Here is a 17,507-nt window from a genome sequence, read left to right on the forward strand (position 1 = left end):
TTGATCCTTCATAACTAACCTTAAAAGGTGATTGAACCAATAACCTAGAGTTTGAAAGGCTCCACAATCCACTCTCAAGCTCCTCCCTATGGTTATTTATTATTATGTTTCCCGATAAGGTGACGGACATTCCCACACTTCTCTTTTCTGAAGGGAGCAATAGTCTAAATCAATAGAGCAGAAAATCCTTGAGACCAGAGGCACCTGCAGGCTTGGGAGTTGCAATCAGGGTTACAGGTAGGTACACCGTTCACAAAGGATAAATCCTGCAATGAATTTCTCCTCTTTTTTTAGTTCATGAATGATCCATTTGTTTTTCATTTTACTTTCTTCATTACTAGAAACTGTGCAGCAATCATTCTATGTAAACCAATTTCAGCCGATAGAATTGCCATGTTTTAAAATATGCACTCTTTGTGGTGTTTGATTGGTTACCCGAGTCACAGAAGGACTGGTTTTCCTCACAAACTGGTGTAATTCCACTGACTTCAATGGAGTTACTCATGGTTTACACCAATGTACAGGAGAGCAGGTTCAAACCCATTGTGTTGTTTCTGCTCCTCCAGTTGGGTGACTGAATCTTTTATAAATGGGAGAAAGGAAAGCAGCTGAATTTTAAGATGGCCACCCTCCAAGCATGATCTTTTACACTGAGTTAACACTGGCATGAGTAGCACAAAGCTTTCATTCCCTAGAAGAATATTTACAGATGGAAATATCACTCATGAGAATCTTGCTGGGCCCAGTAAACAAAAAGGGCTCTTAAATCTAACATGGCCAATGTGTTGGTTTTGTTGACCAAATAGTCACAATTAGCCTTTGCCGTATTTACCCGGGTGCCATCAGGGTTGATGCAAGAGCTGAGCTCTTGTACATAAGAACATGTAGGTGAGCTCAATCCCAACAGGAATGTTTTGAAGTGGTTCTTTGCGTCCTGTGGTGACTGAGTCTGAACCACTTGACCCTCCTTCTTCCCCCGTAAACACTCCTCCGTTGTCTGTTTTTTTCCTCTCACACACACATTTCATGACATTTTTGTGTCAGTTGCACTCACTAGATCTGAACAGTTTCTCTCGTTACAGTTAGATTAAGTGTTCTATCATTGTCTCACCACACATGATTTAGTGAGGAGAAAAAAAAATCCGCCAAGCTGAACTACTCATAAGCTTGATTGCCCCCATCCTTAACGTAGGACATCAGCTTTGCCTCATTCTTTGCAGCCAACTGTCCCCCCCTGCCCACCTGATGAAACAGGAATAGTCACCCTTCCTCTTTCTCTCCAGAGTTCTGGCCACAAAATTGTTTTGGGGCAAAATTGCATCTCATTCAAAGGCTGCTTCAGAGAAGAACTTGAACTTTGATTTATAATTAGAGCTCTGAGAACCTTTCTTTACAAAACCTGAAAGAGCACAAAACTCACCTGGTTTCTATCTCAGTTTATTGCAAACTCAAATACTAGCCCAGATGCATAGAGTAGTTCAACAAGTTCACAAAGCTTTTGAGGGAACAATTGGGGGCTGAGTTTGTGGGGTAATGTTGAGGGGGCTGGGGCAAGCTTTGGGCAAACACCTGTTCCCCTCTGCATATGTTTAGGAGATGGACTTATGGAATCATCTGAAAACAGTGCAAAGCTCAGCAGTTCTGATTGGCTTTAACCCAGAGTATGCCACGTTCTTCTGTTTTCTGGCTGTTTGGCTTTCTGTTCTCAGGTTTGCTTGACCCACGTAGAACTCCTATAAATCCACACAAACTTAAACCCCAAAATCATTTTACCAACCCTCTCACTGTAGCCAGCATTGCCCCTTTCTCCCGACAAGCTGAAAGCACTGTTCCCCCCAGCTCCATTTATATGTGGCTTTACGGCTGTTGTGATTTTATTATCTGCACACTACATCTTTACATGTCTTGGAGACTACAATCTGCAGATGAAAAGAGGCCATTTTTCATGTCAGAGTTGATAAAGTAAGTGACACGCACATTACTTTGGTTCTTTCTTTTTTTCCCCCCAAAAATAGTGAGGCTACACAAAACCAACATGCTTCCATAGGACAAAGTCACAAGGAAAAGTGAACCTGATTGGATAAAATAAGGATCAACCTAAACCTCTGCCCAAAAATCCAGCTGAACTTCACTGTCCTTATGCATCCTTCAAAATCTTCAGGTATTTTCTCTTTTCTTCAGTATTTTTGGTATATCTAGAACTTCTTGTGATTCCAAATTCCATCTGAATCATCTTATTTCCAGTCTAACCATTATATATACTCCCCCATTATAACATAGGACCTAGGCCAGTCTGTTTTTGCCTTCTCTGTTTATGGAGCCATATTCCCCCTTGTTTCATTAGCAAAGAGTGAAGCTGAATGCCAGTTTAATTGAACAAGTGGAACTTTATTAAACCCTCTGCGCTGTCTTGTCTATTGGGCTGAGCTGCTTCCAGCCTAACTCCCTCTGTTTCCTGTTTTTATGGTGTCCCTCCAGAGAACATGGGCCATCTGACTCCAGTTCCACTGCTCATGATACATCTTCCCTACTTTACCAATATTTTAATATAAATATTAAAAACAAATACTTGATGCCCAGACCTCACACTGCACGTCCTTTTGGCCAGAGAGTGTTAGGATATAGCTGAGATGAAATTTTGTTGTTAGCACAAACTCAGCAGGTTACACAGTCTTTGAGATAATTAGGTTGCCTCACCCGGCAACCATATTGGGGGTGACCCATCTCTATCTTCCCGTCATTTGTCTCTGAATAAAGCAAACTATCTCTATGTGGAGTCTCATTCCTCCCTGTGGGGTTGGCCTCTGGATGGTTCTCTGTCTCTCTATTCTGTTATGATATCTGTAGGTTCTCTCTGGATGTTGTCTCCTGGCTTGTAAATGTCTCCTGTTCCTTCAGGTCACTTGTCCCTCTTGCTTAGTCACCTCGTACGACATGGGCACCGCTGCACTTCTCATGACTCTGTTAGGCCACTGCTTCTGATGTATCTCTAACAGCTGAATCTTCACAGAAGTGCCTGTATCCAGGGCCAGTTGGATCTTAGCTGATCTGTTGTACTCTAGTGTCTGCTTTCTCTGATTGTTGGCCATCTCCTATCAGTGGTATCTCCATCCTTTTTGCTGCAACAGGTCTGCCCTCATTGGTAGCAGGGTGTTGGTCCTTTGTCCCAGGTATGCCTGTGCTGGACTGTTGTGGCTCCTCTGTGATGGGGTGTTCCTGCATGCAAAATTTTTTTACAAGGGATCTGAACCAGAAGAAATGGCCTTATGTAAGAGACTCTTAGCTGTTTTCACAGCTGATTCCACCTTACCTATACTCTGTGGGACTTTGGGGGTTCCATGGTTCATGCTGCCAGCCGCTGCACTGCAGAGAATTCACATCTCCAACAGTGCCACTATGTTTCATTAACAAAGAGTGAAGCTGAATGCAGGTTAAGTTGAACGAGTGGAACTTTATTAAACCCTGCTCGCTGCTCTGTCCGCAGGCTGGAAACAACTCAGCCTTAACTCCCCACATTCCCTGTTTGTCTGGTATCCCTGCAATAACAGCCCCTTTAGGGAACATGGGGCCTTCTGGCTCCAGTTCCACTGTCCATGAAACACACCCCTCCTGAAACCAGCCCCTTTCTGACAAAAATGCTTCTTAGTCTCACCCCTATACCAAGAAAGGAAAATCTCTTCTGGAGAAATAATTATAGCAATCTATAATCCCTCAATATCCACAGGAACGAGCTGTGGACACATACTTGGATTTCAAAGGGAACTCATAAATTAGTTCAGTGTAGTTTTTAATCAACCATACTAATCAGCAATCTCATCATGCCCAGGGGAGGGAAGAATAAGACCCATTAAATGCACATTCATGCTCTCCTGCATGACAACAGTATACGCCATGTAGCAAGGTATGTAAATGAGAACTGCCTTCAGCCAATCAGAGCTGGGATAGGAATTATCACCTGCCTTTGATAGTTGCCTTCACAAGGGAAAGAAGTGATGGGGGTGCTGGAAAAAGTATCTAGATCGTCTTTGAAATGCAGAGATGGACATTTTGAATGTGTTCCAAATAAGAAGTGAACAAGTGTCCTTTGCTCCGGTGGATAGGAATATAGGTTGTGCCACAATGGATCAGACCATTGGCCTATCCTTTTCATTATTCTGCCTCCCACTGTGGCCAATAACTGATACATAAAAGGAAAGTGAAAAAGGAAGCCCATAATGCACCTGCCTGGTTGGCCAATGGCATACATGTTTGTGGAGGGTGAAATAGTCTTCCCTGACTAGAATTGTGCAAACCTTTCATAATGGACCCCAACCTTGACACAGATTAGCCAAGTTTCACAAACTCTGGCCTGAGTTTCTGTCAAGTTCTAGGTGAACCCCAAAGTCTCTTTGGTTTTGTGTGGACACCATGCAGTACATCCTGGTGTCCATTTGTATTTTGGGTGCTTTGGACCACTGGAACTTAAACCTCAAAGCAAAAATCAGGACCTGAAACAAAAAAAGAAAATAGGCTTGTTTACCAAATCCTCTGAGATTCTCACAGCTCTGTTCCTGACCTTATTGTCGATCTGTTTACACTCCAAAGCACCAGGTCTGATTGCCTTATTCTGAGGCTAAAGAAGTGGGCGAGACTGGGTCCTATAATAATTGAGAGACCAAGAGAGAGGGGAGCAGTTTGCAATAAGCTGGGGGAGCAGGAATTGGCTAGAGAAGACTGTGGGGTGATGGGTCATCAGAGCTCATTAGAATCTCTATCCTACACACCTTCACACTGAATCGCCACTGCATCTCACCATATATTGATTGTCCACATTTCTGGTTTATCTGACCCCACTGGGTACTGCCCAAGCAGTTTAGATAATTAGGATCCCCTTGTTTTTAGAAAATGTAACCTTTTAACAACCAGGACACACATGCTAAATTCCAGGCTGTGCTATTCACCCTGATCGTGTCTCAAGATGTATGTAGAATTTACCCTCACAATAGCCTGAGTTTTATTAGTAAATATATTGCAGTGAATAAAAACTACAAATTAAAAAAACCAACCAAACAAAAAAACCTAGTAAAATCAATTTTACACTTTCAAATAAATCAGGCCAGTAAGTATATTGAGGCAGGGGGAGGAGGGCAATACTAAATGTAGACTACCAGAAAGACAAAAAATCCTTTTCAAGTGATACTATTTTCCCCTTCTCTAGTATCTGCCTTTGGAGCAGAGCACATTGCCATCACTGTCAGCCCTGTCACAGCAGAGACCAGCCTGTAAGTCAGTAACATCTCCCATGTGCATATCACTAATTAGTTGTATCGCAGAAGCATGTTAGGATTTTAACTACATAAAATAACAACCCAAGCATAAGGATTATTACAACAAACACATTTTAATGTCTCGGTATCATAAAGTGCTGGTAACTGCAACACTATCCTAGCCCACGCGGATAACTAGGGGGACTACTTTGCACTACTAACAGCTCCTTCTGTTTAAGGATCCCGGAGGACTTTGCAAATGCAGGGTGAAATTCATCCCAGTGCAGAGGGCCAGCACAAGGTCTGTGCATCCTTTATGTCCCACTTGGTGGCTTAAATGGTGCATAGACCCTGTGCTGGCCCTCTATATGTGTGTGGATTTCACTCTGACGGAAGTAAGCCTCCCTTGGGGTAAGTATAAGTAAGCCCATTTTACAGATGAGGAAACTGAAACATGGAGAAGTGAAATGACTTACCCATAGTCATATGTTGAGTCAATGGCAAAGCTGAGAATAGAATCCACCAGTCCTGGCTCATTCATATGCTTTAACCACTTTCTTATTCTTCCCACAATATTCCCTCTAGTCTTCCCCCAGCCTTTCTCCATTGCTGATCACAGTAACATTACTGAAAACAATCTAAACAGCCACATACAAAATAAGTTGCATGAACTCAGTGCAGCAAGACCATTCAAAGGATGGCTGAGTTTGGCTCTGTAAATGTCTTTTGCTCCCACCATCATCCAGGGACACAGCTCTTGTATTGCTGTAAAACACTCCTCGGCTCATGCACAGAAACAGTTCCTACATGGCCTTTACTGTTCTGTATTGCTGTCTCTGCCACTGGATTGCTGTGTGACCTTGAGCAAGTCACTTCACCTCTCTGTGTCTTTGTTTCCTCTTCTGCCTTGTCTATTTAGGCTGTTAACTCTTAGCATAGGGATTGTCTTTATGTGTTTCTATCATGCTCAGCACAACTGGGCCCCGGTCTCAGTTGTGGCTGCCAGGTGCTTCCGAAAAACACAAAATTAAGAGTAAGAATTCAGTCTGAGTCAGTAATCTTATCTCCCTGACCACAACTGGCTTCTCCATAGAGGAATCTAACTTTGTGCGGTCTCATCATTTGAAAAGGAATTAAATTAGGATTCAAAGACTATAAAATGGACTGTGAAATGTATGCCATCTAGAGTCTTTTGCCTGCAAGCAGACAATGAGAAAAGCATTTTAATGAGGCAGCAAGTGACTGATAGTATCAGTGAGACCCTATAGTCCAATGAGTAAGAAACTGGAATGCTGTTGAGGAGACAGAGGTTCTGTTCCTGTCTCTGCCACTGACATGTTACGTGACCTTGGACAAGTCACTGCCCTGCCTCAGTTTCTCCTCTTGTAAAATTGGGATATTGATCTTTCCCTTTCTTTATAAAGTGTTCTCAGAACTCTGGATGAAAAGATTTATTATTATTAAACATTTAGTGGGTAACTGTTCCTCTTTTACAGATCACTTTAGTGTATATTTCCTTCACTCCTTTTTACTTTCTTTTTTTTAAAGCTCTTTTCCTTTTATCCCTTTTGTTCCTCCAAAGGTCTCCGTCTGCAGCATATTTCATTATATCCCTCGCTGTTTTAATCTCTTTGTCTCCATTTATGTAAATTTGGCATGTGAACTTGCAAGATGATGGAGTTATGAAAATCCTTGGAGCCTGCTTTAAAATCTCATGAAGGTCTAATTAAATATTGCACATTGGGAAAGACACACTTTTCAACTAAAAAAAAATAGATGTGAAAGAATAGAATCGATTGACATGAGTGTTAGATTTGAGATCCAATATTTGCTAACGCATGTCTGGCTAGCCCAGACTCCAAACTGACCTTGTCCCTCCTGCTCCACCCAGGCGCATGCTAACGCAGCTGCATCACTTCTCTTGATATAGCCTTTCATTCAGTATTGCTGGGAGGATCAAAACACAACATCAAATGCTTTTATTTCCTTTTTGCTGAATTTTGCATTTTGTTGCTGCGAGGTTGACCTTTATTTCTGCTGCTTGCCATTAAATGACAATGAGCAGCAGATGGGAGGGGGGAAATCTTTAAGTGTGATCATCCTTTTATCACAACAAAAGTAAATCTCCTAAAGCCATCTGAAAATCCACAATGAGCTGAGCTCATCCACCGAACATGCCAGCAATGAAGAAAAATTGCTGTGTCCATTTGCTGGATTTCAAACAATCCAATGGAAAGGTATTTTCAATCCTTCTGCAGCTATGCCAGTGCATGATCTTGTATTCTAAACAGGATGGAGTCTGGTCAATTCTTGAATGGGGGATTATCTACAAAGAAACCTCAGGGTGGTACAGGAAGTGGGACTTCTGATTTAACAGGTAGTGCACTAACTCTGAACTAGCGTCCCAACATCTCAGGACAGTGGCTTCAAACATGATGCCTATGGATTAGATCTGGCTAGTTCTATGTGTATATATATAAACTCACAGGGCACATTCAGAATCTAAGCTTTCATTAAAAAAAACAAGTCCTCATAGTTGTGAAGAAAACCTTGCAAATGTTTGTAACTGATGCTGTGAGATCTTCCTGAGTCTGCAGACAGCCTGAAATAATGGTTCTGGGAGATGTGTACTCTTGTGTAACAGTGGCTCCGGGAGGCATGTATTCCCTTCTGAAACAATGGCTCTGTGTACTCCCCGTGCCCCAATTAATCCCAATTACTACATTTTCAATGTCAAAGTTAACTGTTTATAATAAATAATGATAGGGAAAGGTCAGTTTAAAGAGTATTTAGATGTTAGATGTGTTCAAGTCAGCAAAGCCTGATGAAATTCATCCTAAGGTACTTAAAGAACTAGCTGAAGCAAGCTTGGAACTGTTAGCAAATATCTTTGAGAACTCATGGAGGATGGGTGAGGTCCCAGAAGAGTGGAGAAGGGGAAACATAGCACCTATCTTTAAAAAGGAGAACAAAGATGATCTAGGGAATTATTGGCTTGTCAACCTCACTTTGATACCTGGTATGGTACTCGAGCAAATTATTAAACTATTAGTTTGATGGCACCTGGATGACAATGGAGTTATAAGGAATAACCAGCATGGATTTGTCAGGAACAAATCATGCTAAACCAACATAATTTCCTTCCTTGACAAGGTTACTGGCATAGTGGATGGGGAGAAGCTGTAGATCTGATATATCTTGATTTTAGTAAGGCTTTTGACATAGTCCCCCATGACGTTCTCATATGCAAACTAGAGAAATGTGGTCTAGATAATATTACTGTAAAATGGGTGGACTACGGGTTGAAAGACTATACTCAAAGAGTAGTTACCAATGACTCTCTGTCAAACTGGGAAGGAGGATCTAGCGGGGTTTCTCAGGCATTAGTCCTGGGACTAGTACTATTTAACATTTTCATCAATGACTTGGATAATGGAGTGGAGAAAATTATATTTATAAAAGTTGCAGATGATGCAGCACTTTAGAGGACTGGATTAGAAGTCAAAATGACCTTGACAAATTAGAGAATTGGTCTGAATTCAATAAGATGAAATTCAGTAAAGACAAGTGCAAAGTGCTTCACTTAGGAAGGAAAAATCAAATGCACAACTACAAAATGGGGGATAACTGTCTAAGTGGCAGTACTGCTGAAAAGGATCTGGGGGTTATAATGGATCACAAATGGAATATGAGTCAACAATATCATGCAGCTGTGAAAAAGGCTAATATCATTCTGGGGTGTATTAACATATGTAAGACTTGGGACGAAATTGTCCCACTTTACTTGGCACTGGTGCACCATCAGCTGGAGTACAGTGCCCATTTCTGGGCACCAAACTTTAGGAGAGATGTGGACAAATAGGTGAGAGTCCAGAGGAGAGCCCCAAAAATATTACAAGGTTTAGAAAACCTGACGTATTAGGAAAGATTAAAAAAACAAACAAACAAAAACCAGGGCATGTTTAGTTTTGAGAAAAGAAGACTGAGGGGAAACTTAATAATTAATTTTCAAATATGTTAAGGTCTCTTATAAAGAAGATGGTGATCAATTGTTCTCCATGTCCACTGAAGGTTGGACCAGAAGTAATGTTCTTAATCTGAATCAAGGGAGATTTATGTTATATATTAAAAAAAACCTAACAATAAGGGTAGTAAAGCTCTGGAATAGGCTTCTAAGGGATACTGTCAGATCTCCATCACTGGAAGTTTTTAAAAACAGATTGGACAAACATCTGTCAGGGATGGTTTAGGTTTACTTGGTCATGCCATAGTGCAGGGAATTGGACCAGATGACCTCTCAAGCCCTGCATTTCTATGATTCTATAACAACTCAAAATTTAGTTTCTGTACCATATTCAGACACTTATCTTTGGACAAACCACCTGCTGGCATCAGTGGGCGCTGCAATGTGGATTAGGTGGTTGTAAATTTACAGCCCACCCCACAGCCCATAATTAAAAATAGAATTCATCGCTCTCCCCTGTGTTACAAGATATAGAGGGAGTTCATGTTCAGATGATTTATAAAACTAGCTTCCTGACAACTTGTGATCAACCCTTGGTGCTTTATGAAAAACTAGGGCATACTTACCCTGATGCTCAGATCATATTAATATTCTGGTAGTGCCCATATGCCCCCTACACTTTCAGTTGTATTCTCCTTCTTCACTGCCAGTCTTAAGCTGATGTGTCCTTAAGCAGTCCTTAAAAGCTGCTGTGTCCTACCCCAGAAATGGCTGCATTTCAGTGGTGTGTGGCTGCATTTCACTGTTATACAGTGTTTAATATTTGTCAAGAGCTTTGTATGAAAAGAATGGTATAAATGTAATTTGTTGTTATTTCTTCTTTAAAATTTGACTTTATTACTTAAAGTTGATTTGGATTTGGAGGTTTGGGGAAAAAAGGAGAGGAGGAGCAACTTGATAATAGAATTTCCCATGGTTCTTTTGTAGTAAGAAAACCTCAGGAACACCTATACATTATTCTGTATGCAATCATGACAGTATTAAATTCATTCACCCACTGGCTGCAGTAGAAGAATATTTGCCAGTGTCCCTTTATAAAAGCTGGCATTTAACAGAAAAATTCACACATCCACTTGAGAAGACAGTCCAGAGAGTGATTCATGCATTCAAGTGTTTCCTAGAGATATAGAATTTTTATTCTAGTGTCCTAAACTGCTCATTCACTGGACTGGAAGGGACTGGGAATACAGATAAGGAGATCAGCTCCCAGGAGCAGGGAAGGAAATGCCTTCTGCTTTTACTTGGGGTACCTGTACCACAGATGGGGTCTGGAAGGTTGCTCTATGCTTTCTGTCCTTAAACCCACATAAAATACAGCCTAATCACTGCATGCTATAGTGTTTGGAGCCAATGCTGTAGAACACCACAGAATGGAATTTATAAGGGTTGTTGCAGGGCAATGTGTTATGGCAATGCTGTGCCAGGCAAGGCAAAAAGAGATCTCAATGCACTTTGCCATTATTAATTAAACCTTATAACAGTCTGGTTGGAAACTATTATGCCCATTTTAGAGATGGGGAGACAGGCACAGACAGGCTATGTGACTTGTCCAACACTACATAGAGAGTCAGTGGCAGAGCTGGGAAAAGACGCTAGATCTCCTGTGTTCTCACCACTGGCTCATGCTGCCTCTCCTTTCACAATGGGAGAATCCCAAAGGGGATTGGATTCTGAAAGGCTGTTTGCTTAGATGAACCCTCTCCAAAGCTATTAGATGGGCAGAAATGAGCAGGAAATCTCACCAGAACAGTCTTCCTGATGAGAGAACTCCAGGACTTCCGGTGTCTGGCAGTCATTTTTCTCACAGGATTTCAGCACTTCCTCATCTGGTTCCATTCAGAACCAGGAAGCACTGACAGGCATAGCAGTGAAAGTAATAAAAGGTTCCGCAAATAGGAAAGGATTCAGTGCTGGGAGTAGGTTTTGGTTGGTTTCCATTTTATCTGAACTAATTTGACCTTCACTAATTTACAGAGCTTTAACCTGTTGTGTGTCTCATACACAGAGAAAAACTCACTTACTTTCAGTCTGGAATAAGTTAGTTCAGCTGAGGGAAAATCAACATGAATGAACAAATATTAAATCACCAGGTGGGAGCCCAATGTAGTCTTTGCTCCTTAAAAGCCATCTTGAATTGACTCACAGCACCATTATAATGATTATTCTATTATAATGGCACGTAGAGAGCCCAAGCAAGGGCTGATATGCTAGTAATTGAATATACACACAGTAAGAGAGATTTCCTGCTTCAAAGATCTAAATAGCCAAGATAAACAAATGAAATAGTAGTATCCTCATTTTGCAGATAGGGAACTGAGGGACAGAAAAACTAAGTGACTTTCCCAAGGTCACATGTGGCAGAGTTGCAAACTGAACCCAGCTTTTGTGAGTCTCAGCCCAGTGCCTCAACCACAAGACCAACCTTCTGCCCCCCTTCCCCCTGTCAGACAGGTGAAGAAATTCCTTGCATCTAAAGGGCGAGCACAGAGAAAACAGCATCATAATACGTTTCTTACATTGATGTAGCTACATACACCATGCAGCTAATGTATTTCAGGCTGCGCTTGATTCCATCGAGCTCTGATTGAAATCCCGGAACTCCCTGTGGCTCTCGTACACTTTGGGATGTTTTCTGTGCTGTCTATGGCAGGCAGAACCTTGTCATCTCCATCTGTAGCTGCCTTGTCACAACTTTTACACTTCATGGGAGAGTCTCATTTTCGTTGCTAGACATGTGTTTTGCAAGTGCCTTCCCTTATTGAAAGCGGAGCTCTGTAATGGATTTCATTAAGGCAGAGCTGTAGTCCCCTAGGAGGTTTCAAAGCTTTCCTTCCCTCCCTCGTCTTGCATGTTGCTGTGTCTGGCAGACAAGCATGCCCTTATACGAAAGGGCGTTCTATAGATAGAAGCCTCACGCTCAAATAATTTTTTAATACAAAATCAAACAAAATGCAGCTTCCTAAAATTTTACTCTGCCCGTCACTTCTTTCACTCCAAGTCCATTAGCTTACAGGGATGTAGGAAGCAGGGGCCTCTGTTACTGTTTCTCAGTAGGGGAATGTTCTCTTTGAAGCGTCTTTTAGAACCATTTTATCAGGACAGAGTTTTTAGAAATTTTTCATTTGGTGGTTTTTGCAGGGAGAGTTGTTTGTTTGCACAATTTGTATTTGCACATTAGAGACCTTCCTGAACTCCCCGTGAACTTTGAAGGAATCCAGCTCCCCATATGGAGTTGAACTTGGTGGATCAATTGGCACCCTAAATCCAACCTCCCTCCCCCATCTTTGTAGAGGAAACCCAGGTTCTGAGTTGGATGTGAACTCTGTGACTCAGTATCTGACCCATCTCTCATTGACATTGGGAACATGTAGAGCTGTGCAGAATGCATGAAGCTTGCCAGGCTTCAGGTTAAATTACAAATTCAGAATGGGGTGAAATTCTGGCCCCAATAGAGTTGATGGGATTTTTTTCCCCATTGAAGTCAATGGGGCCAGGATTTCACCCCATGTATTCAAGGCCCAACACAATACTTCTCAGTTCTACATTTCTTACCATATCAGCCCACTACCCTGCCTCCTCTGCTTTGTCAATGATGCCCTGTTTCTCACCTCCTCCCACTCCCATCTTCCTACCGTGGCCCCAGGCAACAGTCATTTGGAAACTAGCTAGCTTCTTAAGGGTAACTATTCTGCACAGGATGCTGGTTAGCTCCATGGAAACTGGGCCTGTCCCCCAGTGTGTGGAGTGGAGTGGAGTGGAGTGGAGTGGAGGCAGCTGCACATTTTAAGATAGGGAAGTTGAATGTTTCCTCAAAGGAAAGCTGCAGAACACCATCAAAAGATGAGCCTGGGAACTTAAAATCATAACTTTGTTAGACACTCAAAATCATGGCCTTAATAAAAACACTGGATTTATGGCTCGTTATAACAATCTTTAACCTACTAAAGCTCCTTTATCCTATGACTGCAGAGGTGTTGACTGCCCATTCCACCTTGACTGATCTCTTGCAACATGTGTTAATTCCTTAAGCTAAATAGTTGATTCCACTTCTGTATTTAGCTGTGACACTCTGGGTATGTCTACACAGCAAAGAAAAACCTGCAGCTGGCCCGCACCAGCCAGCTCAGGTTTACAGGACTGTTTCATTGCTGTGTAGACTTCGGGGCTTGGGCTGGAGCCTGAGCTCTGGGACCTTCTCACCCCACAGGGTCCTAGAGCCAGGGCTCCAGCCTGAGCCCAGAAGTCAACACAGCAGTGAAACAGCCCCACAGCCTGAGCCCCGTGAGCCTGAGTCAGATTGCATGGGCCAGCCTAGTTTGTATTTGCAGTGTAGACTCACCGTCTGAGTACCTTTCCCAGACCTGAAGAAAGGGGCTGGAGAACTTATCTCTCTCGCCAGCAGAAACTGGCCCAATAAAAAATGTTACCCTGCCTACCTTGTCTCTAGAAAAACCAGGGCACTTTTGTGTATGTGCATGTGTGGAAGCGAGGGCGGCAGGCAGGCTGCCTTCAGCGGCTTGCCTGAGGAGGGTCCGCTGGTCCCGCGGCTTCGGTGGAGCTCCCGCAGGCATGCCTGCCTGCCATGCTTAGGGCGGTAAAATCCCTAGAGCCGCCCCTGACTGGTTAGAGGCTGACTCCTCTCCAGCTGCCTCAGCTCCCCCTGGCCCACCCACTCAGCCACCAAAGGAGTGAGGAGCAGCTGAGCTCTGCAGAGAGAAGTCACAGCTGCAACTCTCTGCATTCCCAGCAGGTTGGACTGCAGCCAAGACTACAGCTGGCTGAGCCCAACAGCTGAGAGGTGCCAGTCAGGAAGGGAAGTTCTGAGCACCTCCCCTTCCCCTCCTACCAGAGTACAAAAGGGGTGGTGGATTAGACAAACACAGGCTGAACATTGAGGGATTAGGACAGGTATGGTCTATTCCTCCCTCTAATTACATGCATCAGTGAGCACAGGATCTGCCTCACCAAATGAATTGCTGTTATTTCTGGTACTTGTTTTCCTGGGCCACCAATTTTGCTAATACTCTTCCAAACAGGGTCAGCCTCCTGCCTGCTGAGAGCCAGTTATCCACTTCCTCCTGTTTGCCCAGCCATCATTAACCGCAATCAGGGAAGGGAAAAGCTGTCACAATGATGATTGAGATGGATGAGACAGGTACTGTACAGTCTATGGGAGCCTGACATCTGTAGATTCATGCAGGGAGTGTTGCTAGTATTTCAGTAGGTAGCACTTTTTGTTCTGAGTCAGTACTGACCCAAATACCCTGGCACAATGCTCAGGATGGCGGGGTGGGGTCTGTGCTGCTTGAATATGCTGTCTCTGTTCCCAAATGCCCCCTGCAAAATTTATTCCTCATTTCCCTGCCTTTGTACACATACATACACATAATATAGTGCTGCTGCATTCCAACCCAGAGGTGGCTGCCCTTGCAAAGTAGGAGAAATGATCCCTGCCCCCAAAGCTGGCTTTATAGATGTAAGCTATTAATTCAAAATAATTGACTTAATAAAACCATGAAATAGTTAAGTTGTCTAGACCTTGGCATTGGGACATCTTGGCTCTATTCCCAGCTCTAATATGTACCATGCTGTGCTGTCAGGCAAAACACTTAATCTAAAATTTTCAAATATGGGTGTGTAAAATTAGGCCCATAAGTTCATGTTTAGGCACTTAACTAGGTGGCCTGGTTTTCAGAGGTGATGTGTAACCCAACTTTTATTGATTTATCTCTGGGTGCTCAATATTTCTGAAAAAAATCAGACCATTTTTGTTTTAATTTACTCATCTCTGTTTCACTACCTCACTCTTGGGGCTCTGAGCCTTCATTAATTAACATCTATAAAGTGCTTTGAGATTTTCAGATGAAAGGATCTATCTAGCTATAACTGGTCACTATAGAAGTATTATTTATGGTATGAATTATTGCTATTATGTCATGGCTGATGTCTGGATACCGGGGGCTTTTTTGTATGCAACCAATACTTGGACCTCAATGACCAGATTTTGCCCTCAGTTATACTAAAGTAGATCAGGAGGGACTCTGGTGAAGTCAGTGGAGTTATTCTTTATTTATTCAGGGATAAATGAAAGCAGAATCTGGCTCCTTGTTGATTAAGTAGAAAGTCAGTGAAAACTTTAAACAGGCCAATTTAATGGAACTGGAAGGCTAACACTGACAAATCATTTCTAGAGTAGTGCTAGTAATATGCTTTATACTTAAATTGAATGTGTTATCACAAAACAATGGAAGCACCTGACCATGTGGGAGATGATAATCTCTGGGGGACAGCTGAACAATGAATTTCAACATTGAACTGAGAAAGTAATTCTTTCAAATAAGATTTTAATATTAGCCTTTAAGCCTTAGCTGGTTGAAATGATCAGCATCAGACTGTCCCCCTCATTTTAGCCCATGTAAATACAGCAAAATACAGCTTTGAGTTCTGCACAGAATACTCAATCTCCTTTCTTGCTTTTTCACTGTGTGTGTTATAATAGACTCACACATCTGAACATGAAAAATGGTGGGCTTTTTTTGACCCTATTATCTGTAGAACATACATCATACATACTAGTGGCCAGAAAAAAATAACACCTTTGGGTTCCTCGGAAGACTACTCTGTGACATCATTCCCACAAGCTTTTTACCAAAATTCTTCAGTGATGGAGCTTTGATCAGCTCCCTCAGGGGACTATTCCACTGTGCCACAGCTCTTCCCATCAAGTTTTTTTTGTCACATTATCTATCCATATATTATTATTTATATTCCAGTTACATCAACAATGTGCTTGGTGCTGTCAACATACATAGAAAGATACAGTCTCTGTCTTGAAGAGCTTTCAGTCATAGGTCAGCACTTAAGCATGTCCTTAACTTTTAAGCACGCAGTGAACTTGAATAGTATCCTGACTAGCCCTGGGTTTAGATGTTTTTCTGCATTTAGATCCATAGAGCTTGATTCAAACCACTGAAATCAATGGAAAATCTTTCACTGACATCAGTGAGCTTTGGGTCAGGTGCTATGAAGCCTATAGTTATTGTATGGTTCTTAGTGTATGCCATTCCAATGTATTATTCTGCCACAGTGGTGAGTAAGCTTTATAAATGAAATTAGACCAGGGCAAAAAATGCAATGAGGTTTCCATGAATATTTGTTCATGTTTTTAAGGGAATTTGTTTCAGTCACGATAGAGCACAACTCCCTTGTGTGTATATATATCCGAGTGCTGTATTACTTACACAAATTCAGAAGGCAATTTTCAAAAACATAGGCATAAGTTTTTGCAGAAACCAAATTTTAAATCCCACATGCCAATATTTGCACTGGAAGTGATCATCCAATCATGAACTAGAAAAAATTACACATCTAAGCAATGCAGCTTGAACTTAATATATTTGTGATCAATCTATAGTGAAAAAAAATTTGAAAAGATATTCAGTGAATAACAAATGTATTTGAGCAAATCACAACCTACTCATGAATATTTAGCTAGCAGAAAAAGGAGGCTTCATTCAACAGATATGTTTTGTTCAGCTGTAAATCAAATGTACCATCTTATCTACTGTATGCAGTGTTGTTGTTATGTCAGTCCCAGGGTATTTGAGAGACAAGGTGAGTGAGGTAATATCTCTTATTGGACCAAACACCAATCAAAGATATTACCTCACCCATCTTGTCTATATCATCCACTATCATTACAGTAAAGATGTAAATGAATCATTGAAATGAGAAATGAAGAAAACCTATTAGGTCACCTAATCTATTCCCCTCTTCCAATACAGTTGTTCCCCCATACAGTCTATTCTCCTAGTCTTTGTTAAGTCTAAATTTAAAGTGAGTTAAGCAATGGCGCTTCCACCACTTTCTTTGGGAGACTGTTTCACATTTAATGGACCTCAACATAACCATTTTCCCCAGATACTCAGACAAAATTTTCCTTAGCTCAGTATTACTCTATGACACTGAATTATACTCCCTTATACTGTCTTAAATAATGTATCTTCAATAATGTATAGGGTTTCACACTCTTTGCCTTGTATAGCCTCCTCTCAGCCCAGTTATTCGGCTGTTTTAATATTTTCTCATAATTTTCTCTTAATCTTTTGTCGTTGCTCTTTGAATCCTTTCCAATTTATTGACATCTTTCTGGCACTAAGATATTTGGGATTGTACTCAGGGTGGGCACACCAGTTACTGAGTTCATATGGCTTCTCTGATACAATGCTTGTGGCACT

At 41.8% G+C, this 17,507-nt stretch overlaps 1 long non-coding RNA gene across 2 annotated transcripts in view; it reads left to right on the plus strand.

Annotated features, from left to right (window-relative positions):
- Nucleotides 1-17,507, plus strand: part of LOC120401706 — a 187,599-nt gene that overhangs the window by 129,736 nt on the left and 40,356 nt on the right. Inside the window, exons 1-2 of one of the 2 annotated variants that reach the window (XR_005596665.1) lie at nucleotides 2,081-2,161; nucleotides 14,307-14,425. This is a non-coding gene — a long non-coding RNA (uncharacterized LOC120401706). Of the gene's footprint in view, nucleotides 1-2,080; nucleotides 2,162-14,306; nucleotides 14,426-17,507 lie in introns of those variants that run through there. The other variant, XR_005596664.1, reaches the window with a different exon arrangement.

Source organism: Mauremys reevesii, linkage group 3 (assembly GCF_016161935.1).
Source record: "Mauremys reevesii isolate NIE-2019 linkage group 3, ASM1616193v1, whole genome shotgun sequence".
NCBI lineage: Eukaryota > Metazoa > Chordata > Testudines > Geoemydidae > Mauremys > Mauremys reevesii.